The sequence below is a fragment of the Nannospalax galili genome, unplaced genomic scaffold, assembly GCF_000622305.1.
Source record: "Nannospalax galili isolate Female #2095 unplaced genomic scaffold, S.galili_v1.0 scaffold898, whole genome shotgun sequence".
Classification (NCBI taxonomy): domain Eukaryota; kingdom Metazoa; phylum Chordata; class Mammalia; order Rodentia; family Spalacidae; genus Nannospalax; species Nannospalax galili.
In genome coordinates this window covers 1,407,779-1,416,267 of record NW_008342399.1, presented here as the reverse complement: position 1 = coordinate 1,416,267, position 8,489 = coordinate 1,407,779, and the positions used below count along the sequence as shown (strand labels likewise).

The window sequence follows — 8,489 nt, the reverse complement described above, 5'->3', positions numbered from 1 at the left end:
AACCTGGGTCCTCTGCAAGAGCAGCCAGTGTTCTTAAGCACTGAGCCATCTCTTCAGTCCCTGAATTGTTGCCAATGACTTTGAAGATACATTTCTTTTTAGAATTCAGCATAACCTTATAAGAGTAGGGGGCCATAAAGTCTGGTATGAGGTGCTGATGGAGGAAGCAGAAAGGGCCTGTGTGATGACTTTGAAATTAGCTAGGTGTGGGATGGAAGGGTGGGGCCAAAGAGGCTACATGGGTCTTAGTGGGGCTGCCGGACACAGGTGTCTTGGCTGAAGGGCCAGTGAGTGAAAAGAAGCACTAGAGGCCTCAGACATTGTGGACACCGGCTCACTGCTCTGGTTACATCAGCCACCTTTAGTTTCATAACCCCACCTCTTCTAGAATCTTCTGACAGATTGCCCCATAGCCAATTTCAAAGCCACCTCTTTAGAATGTCCTTCCTGACCACCCAACATGAAGTCTCCCTCTACTTAGCATCTTTCCCTTCTCTGGGTTTTGTTATCAGCTCACACTACTGGAGCTCTTGTTTACTCATTAGTTCATGCTTAGAGTCCCCCTGCTAACTTATAAGCTCTTGGAGAACAGAATTTCCTCTGCCTCTGACTACACTGAATCCTGAGAGTATGGATCATGTCCAGAGATGGGATGATAGAAACTGCATGTGGTGACATTTGTCTCCTGGTGTGGACTGCTGACTCCAGCTCAGGCAGCCGTCCATCTGAAGATGCGAGTCTAATGTGACCAATGAAGCCCAGAGCAGGTAGTCGCTCTTTTGATGACCAATTGGATAGTGAACTCAAGTTGGAGTTTTAAAATGCTCTCCTACAAAAGCATTTTTTCTACATGAAAGTGAGATAAAGTAGCCGAAGGATCTATTTTCTTCCCTTTGAGGAAAATTGGCACAGTTCCTATGCCAAAAAGGTTAACAAAAAACAAGAATAAAGGGAAAATTAAAAGGTCACAAGGTGTGATCAAATATCTTTTACATTCCCCTCAATGTAGTAGCTGCCCCACACCTTCACTAATAGGGCCTCAGGATACTTGGTGCTCCCTGTGTACTGGTGGGAAGGGAGGTCCTGAACAGAGAGATAAGTCAAAAGGAAGATGGTGCAGTGTGCATTCTGTGCCACCTTTTGCACTGAAGGAGTGTCTGGCATAAACAAAAATATACGATTATATTGTGGGGGTTCTGGGGGGAATAGAAGGGAAGTTAATCAAAGTAAGCAAGACTTCTCAATTCACATTTTCCATATGCTTTGATTCATGAATCATATAAATTTATGATTTATTTTTTTAAAGCCAAACTAAAACTTTGAATGATTCTTGCATATAATTGAAGATAATTGGAACTCAATGATCACTTCCCCTGGTTCAGTGTGGATAACATGGAAGGTTACGGCTGGGCAGTGGCCAGTGTATGAATGATAGAGGGCATAGTGTCCTCTTAAGTTTCAAACATGGGCAGGACTGGAAGCGGAAGTGAGGTTTGTATTCTGTAGATGGATTCCTGACTTGTTTGTCTTCATGAAAGCACTACCCCAGCTGGGCGTGGTGGTACATGCCTTAATCCCAGCACTCAGGAGGCAGAGGCAGGTGGATCTCTGTGAGATCAAGACCAGTCTGGTCTACGTAATGAGTTCCAGGACAGCTGGGGCTACAGGGAGACCTTGTCTCAAAAAGCAAAGCAAAAGCAAAACAAACAACAGCAGAAAGCACTGATCATTCTTTCTCTTATAGTGACCAGACCGATGGTAATTTCCTAAACCATAAAACCTTGGGAAGGCCTGAGCCCTAAGTTAATTAAATAAAGAGAGGATGCATTATCTCTCAGGCTCTTTGAAGATTCAGTTCCTAGGGTTGGGGAGGGGAGAGGTGTGCAGAGGAACAAATAAATAACTATCCATTTGTAGGAATATGGTTAAAGAAATAAGTGAATCTGGTTCATGAATACAATAGAGTTCCATGTGGCCATTACAAAGATGCTGCATGTGGCAGTATCCACTGAAAGAGAACACACACAATTTAGCAGTTCCGTTTCTTTGTATATTCCTAGGGAATATTTATGTATTCTCTACAAAAAAAAAATGCCCTACATTGTTCACAGCAGCTCCATTCATAACAGTCCCAAACTGGAAAGTACGCAAATGGTGATCAACAGTAGATGGGGTAATAAAACGTAGTTCTTGTCATATAATAGAACACCATAGAGCCACGAGGATGGATAGCCATTACACAGCATGGGTGATATACACAGGCAGAATGTTGAGTGAAAGAAGGAGCAAAAGACTATGCTCTATGGGTTTGCATTACTACACGTGCAAGCCAAGGCCCAGCCAATTCCAGGCTGCAGAAGGTCAGGAGAGTGGTTATGTTGGAAAGGGCTGGGGGCTGGGAGGAGACAAGAGGGGCTTCCAGAGTGCTGGGAAGGATTGTGGCTGCTGCTGTGTGTTTGCTTTGTGAAAATGTGTTGCACTGAACATGTGTGATCTATATGTTTTATACCAAAGAAAGGAGAAAGAAAGAAGAAAAGAGAAAGAAAGAAAGAAAGAAAGTGATGAAAGAAAGAAAAAGAAAGAAAGAAAGAAAGAAAGAAAGAAAGAAAGAAAGAAAGAAAGAAAGAAAGAAAGAAAGAAAGAAAGACCTAATAGGTGAGGCAATGCTGCAACTCTGTACAATAGACAAGGAAAGCTGTGCAGGCCCCATCAGGGAGAGGAAACCTCAGCGATGATGGGAAATGCTCCATTTCTGTAGGGCTATAGAGACGGAGTTATAGGTACCTATGCACATAGAACGTTAGAAATAAAGGGTTCTTCTAATGTTTACCTTAGGGTAGGATTTTGAGCTTGTTTCACTATATTTTTTTTCTGTACCCATTTACATTTTAACAAAGTTTGTATTCCATTTCATACTCAAAAATGGGTTTTACATTTGCAACTCTTCCTTGATTAAAAAGAAAACAAAATCTTGCCTTAGGAAGGTGCAATGGCTCATGTTTGTGATCTCAGCTACTAGGGAGGCTGAGGCAGCAGGACTTCAAGACCAGCCTGACCAGTGCATTTTTCCCTAGAAGCAAGTCAGTAAATACCAAAAATCCATCCCCAGGAACATGATGTGTGTGCGCACTCTGAACACATTGTACAGTTGTCCCAGTTTCCAAGCATGTCCAGCTCTGGTTCTCAGCAAAAGAGCTACCATCTTTCTCAGCATGGGTACCTATAACTCCATCTCTATAGCCCTACAGAAATGGAGCATTTCCCATCATCACTGAGGTTTCCTCTCCCTCATGGGGCCTGCACAGCTTTCCTTGTCAGTTGCACAAAGATGGTGAAGTCTGATTGACAAGGGGGAGAAGTCAGTCTCCAGGAGTGGAAGGTGATGCTGTTGACAGTACAGGGTCCCTGCACTTCCTTCCTTGGAGCCTCTTCGTTCTTGTCCTGACTTTCTTTACCTAATCACAGGCAGGCAGCTTCTAACCCACCTTCCTCCCTTAGAGGCAGAAGGCAGATGGGTCTCTTTATTAAGTAAAAGTACTCTTCATCATTTTTCTTTCTTTAGTCTTCACAGCTCATTCTCCTCAAATCATACTTATTTTTGGCTCTAGTGGTAAAATTCCACCAGTTTACCCCCAGCCCTGCAGAGAATTTCCCATCTCTCCCTTTCACACCCAGTGCTTTCTCCACATGTCCACATACTCTGAATTCTTTTAATGGGGGTAAATTACTTTCATCTAAATCAAAGCCCAAACTTAAAATGTAAATAACCCTGGGTGGGTTAACACATGGCCTTAATAGTCACACTAAGGTGTTATATATAATATGATATCTAAAGAGGAGAACAGACATGGGGAAAGAGAGGCCAGGTCTTGCACATAGGCAGCTTGCTGATGGTACTGGCCTCTCTCCATTCCCTCGACCTCAGGCCTATTTCCATGATCTCAAACCACCCAGAAGCAGAAGGCAGCCATGTCAGCCTGACCAGCTGTATATCCATTCCAGACTCAGGATTACAATAATTTGGGAGAGGGTCAAACAAGTCAGAGCCCCAGATGGCAGAAGAGCTGCTTTAGCTTAAGACTCTTAACTTTTTCCCCAGGGCAGGAAAGGTTGGAGCCAATGAAGAATGAGGCTTTCCAGGCTCAGGACTCAACCTTGATCCAAAGCCTAGTCATGGCTTTAATTTTTGTAAATCAAAGCCTTCAGTTTTTCTTCACTCTTTTAGCCAAAGACATGCATCTCAGGATGCATGGGGGAAAAATAAATAAAAGATATCAAATTAGAGATGTGTGACACTGTGTTATCGCTTAACTCCTTTGTAAACAGGCAGGAATCATTCCGTTACTACCCTCCCTTCCAAGCCTGTCCCCCCACCCCTACCCCCACTGTCTTCACAAGATCATCTCAACCTTAGGAAACATTTGTCTAATTATCATCACACACGATGGGCCTATTGCCAGCTGCTTTTTATTTTAACTGCAGATTCTTTCCAGGGTGTTTGTTTTTTTTCTTATGGGTGGGGAGCCAGAGAGAGGAGTGTATGTCTGTTTTTGCTATTATACAGAACTGATTGGATTTCCTTTTATAATCACAATTAAACTTCCAGACCTGATCATATGAATAGTTCATGTTTAGAGGCTCTGAATATACACTGAATTGGTCAATCTCACAAAACCTTCCAAGTTTGGAGGTGAAATGCTGACCCACGAGATTGAGCAAAATATCCTAGAGACACAATGAGCACCCAAGGACCAGAGGAGCTAAAGATACAGGGTTCTCACCATTGGCTGAGCCTGGATACTGTGGAGTAAGCCCCAAGAACATTTACTGAAGTCCCTCTAATAGAAGGGTAAGCCCCATGGGAAGAGGGGGCCTTGTTCATCTCATTCCCGAATTATAGCCTCAGCATCTGCTTGATGTCTGCCATTATAGTTGGTGGGCAGCAAATCCTGATTGAATAAAGGATGACACTATGTTACCTGCCCTCTACAGTTGTAGGAGTGGAGGTGGGGATAAGAAAAACATACTGCATAGACTCTCTAAGGGAAGGGCAACAAGCATTAAAACTAGTCAGGGTCAGATGTGGCGATGCACGCCTTTAATCCTGGCACTTGGAAGGCAGAGGCAGGCAGATCTGGTCTACATAGTGAGTTCCAGGTCAGCCAGGGCTACATTGTGACACCCTGTCTCAAAAAGATAATGAACAGACAGACAAACAACCAAACAAAAATCTCCATACAAACTAATGACGAAACTAGTCAGACCAGCTGTAGCTCTGGAAAGGCCTGATTATAGAAATTTTGTGAGAGGGCAGGACTTAAGGATGTCTTGGTTTAACCAACACAGCTTCCTTTTCATTGTTTTGTATGGCAAGGCTCCTATAAAGTCTATGGGGAGCATCTCCCCAATACCTCAGTAATTCAGAGCCACAAGCTAGGTGTATGAAGCTGTGCTAAGGGGAATCTGAGGGGAATAGATGACCAAAAAGATGCAGGGCGTTTGGGAGAGGCTTTCCTTTCTCCCAGAAGTCTGCTTTCCTACCCCTAAAATGCAGAGACTGTAGAAGAACGTCTATGGAATTAAATCTGGGTGGTACAGTGGTGGCCCGGAGCTTCAGTGATATGTGTCTGTCCCAAATTGAGACCTCATCAGGCACCTGAGAACCACTGGAAGTGGGCCTAAATTACCATTTACTGCTCTGCTGCTGGAGGCCATAGCCAATGTGCCTCCCCAACTCTCCACAAATGTGGAACTTTCTTGAAATAACCAGGTGCCTTTAAAAGCACATGGATTCTAAAGGGCTTTATGCTATGCATTAGACTTCAAGATTTACTCTAATAAGAATCTGGTGTCTGGGGCTGGAGAAATGGCTCTGCAGTTAAGAGCACTGGCTGCTCTTGCAGAGGACCAGGGTTCAATTCCCAGTACCCACATGGCAGCTAACAACTGTCTGTAACTCCAGTTCCAGGGGATGCCCTCTTCTGACCTCCACAGGCATTGCACAACACAAGTATACTTACATACATGCAGGCAATACACTCATACACACAAAATTAAAAAACAAACAAACAAACAAACAAAAAACCCAAAAAGGAATCTGACCCCTAAATAGCAGCTAGCATTTGAGTAAGAGAAAGGTACTTTAATGTTTATTAGAGATTCCTTTCTTTCCTGGTTTTTCTTTGGTAAGAGATGAGAAAAGACTGCTGAGGAGAATGTTAACAAAAAACTTAGTGTTTTGTTTGCTTTGTATGTGCTAAGAGCTAACTGTTTGTAACCTAGAAGAGGAAATTGGACAAACAACCAAATGACTCTTAAACACACCCACATAAGTGCTATCAAAACAAGCTACTGTGAGAGTTAGGCAAAGGGCTGGTTTCAAAGACTAGGCAGTAAGGAGGTGCTGGCCAAGGCCATGGACCATTTGGATCAGTGGCAATGGGGAAAAGGTACTCCAGGCATTAAAAGGTTCCAGAAAGGCCTATGAAATAAAAATGGGCAGTGCTGAGGAGAATGAAATGGATCAGACTGCTGGCAAAGGGAAGGGAAGTAATGAATGTTTGAGATAGGGGAGGAGGTTTGGGAGCTTGAGGTCATCCCAAGGTAGTGTGAGTCAGACTGGAAGAGGGCTCCAGTTAACTCACGTTAACCAACCCACCTACCAACCAAACCATGAACTAATCAACCACCCACTAACTAACCAACCCACTAACCACCCAACCAAAGTAATAGATGTCTGCAATGGGGGAGGGGTAGTCTCCAAGTCAATCAGCAGCCTAAAGAGGTAGTGCCAGAGCAAAGCAGGGAAAATTGGGTATCTTAAACAACAAACAGCAAGGCTGGGGAGGTCATCTAGGGGTCTGCCAGAGCCAAGGAACACACAGGGTGCCTGAGGGTGGAAGCAGATCACAGAGCAAAGTGGGTAGGCTTTTGAGAACTCTAGAACAATTCACAAGAACCTCCCTGTGGTTGCTTCTAAGAACAGGAACTGGGATGCTGAGGGACAAAAATGAATCTTTCCTGTTCTACCATTTAGTATCTTTGGAATGTTGACCTTGTATATATTAGCCTGGTATAAAGAAATCTGAAAATGTTGGTATCCAGGGTTCTTGGGAGTCTTGGAAGTCTTGGAAGACTCCTTTTTTTTTTTTTTTTCACAGTATGAAACTTATGCATCCAGTGTGTGTGGGGGGGCATAGAGAAATCTTCACAGTTTCATTTCCACCTGCTATTGCCCCAGCATGCTGAAGGTCCCTCCAACTCCACCCTACCCCGACTTTTCACTCCAGCTCAGTTTTGTGTGAGATGCACAGGGATTGTGGGAATTTTAGCTAGGTCAACTGTTAGCTGGACACCAGTGCTAAAATCTGAAAGGCAAGAGCTTATAAGTAGGAAACAGAAGGGCAAGGCAGCTGGGCTAGGAAGGGAAGTGGTGGAGAAAGTGCCCAGCTGGCGGTCGGAGGGCTCTGTTCTGCCAGGTTACCCCAGGTTGGGGGCTTGGATGAAGACCCCAGGACCTCTAGGTGGGTTTGGGTCACATTCTGGCCTGGGATGAAGTGTCCAGGGTGTTATCCCGCCCACCTCCAGTGGCTGTCCCATCAGTCACCACTGTTTCTGACAGGTTCCAACACTGCCTGGTTTCCCTTCACCGCCTTGCCCGGGAAGTCAAGAAGCCCATCTCAGAGCCAATCCGCAGGCAGGCCTGTGCACTCACCCTGAAGCCCGCGGGTAGAACCCCATCCCCAGGCTAGCTGCTTCCGCCAGGCGGGTAGGAACTCGGACTGTCCTAAATGTATTTTTTCCCTCCCTTATAGCCTGTTAAATTGACTAATAAACTCAACACAGCGTTCTCTGTGCAGCTTCAAAAAACTCGGTAATTTCGTTAGAAAACGTTGAAATCCAACCCCGAAGTATTCAGCCCAAGTGTTTAGTTAAAGTAACCCCGTGGGTTAATAAACTAAACAAAGTCAACCCATGCAAAACTGAAGCAATGAAAACCAGGCTAGATAAACGAAGGGAAGTTTATAAGAACCCTTTTGGAGGAGGAAAAAAAAGAGAGAGAGAGAGAAAGAGAGAGGGAGAGAGCGCGCGCGCAAAGGGACTGGGCACGGAGGTTTAATGTGAAGCATGTGAGTGGGCTCAGCTTACAGGTACGCGGGCCCATGGCGGACCGCGCGGTCAGGCGTCGCCCAGCGCGCACCCGGGAAACCCCAACCCCGCGCGGCCACCGCCCCAGGTCTGGGTACAGCAGGCGACACCGAAATGCGGGCCCGCGGGGACTCGGGCGCGGCCAGCCACCCTGCGGCGGGGCTGTCCTCGGGCCAGGCAGCAGTGGCCAGCCGGAAGGAGGGTCACTATGCGGAGGAGAGGCAGAGTCAGGGGTCCCGAGTCCACCGGACCAAGTCCTCCCGAGTCCTCCGCCCCCTCGGGCGTCGGACACAAAGACCAGCAGCGCCTTGACCTCCAAGAAGGCAGGCTGCCGGGTACGG

General features: G+C 45.6%; 1 pseudogene; it reads right to left on the bottom strand.

Annotated features, from left to right (window-relative positions):
• LOC103738484 overlaps positions 1 to 7,740 on the bottom strand; it is a 13,712-nt pseudogene extending 5,972 nt beyond the window's left edge.
• Between the last annotated feature and the right edge of the window lie 749 nt (positions 7,741 to 8,489).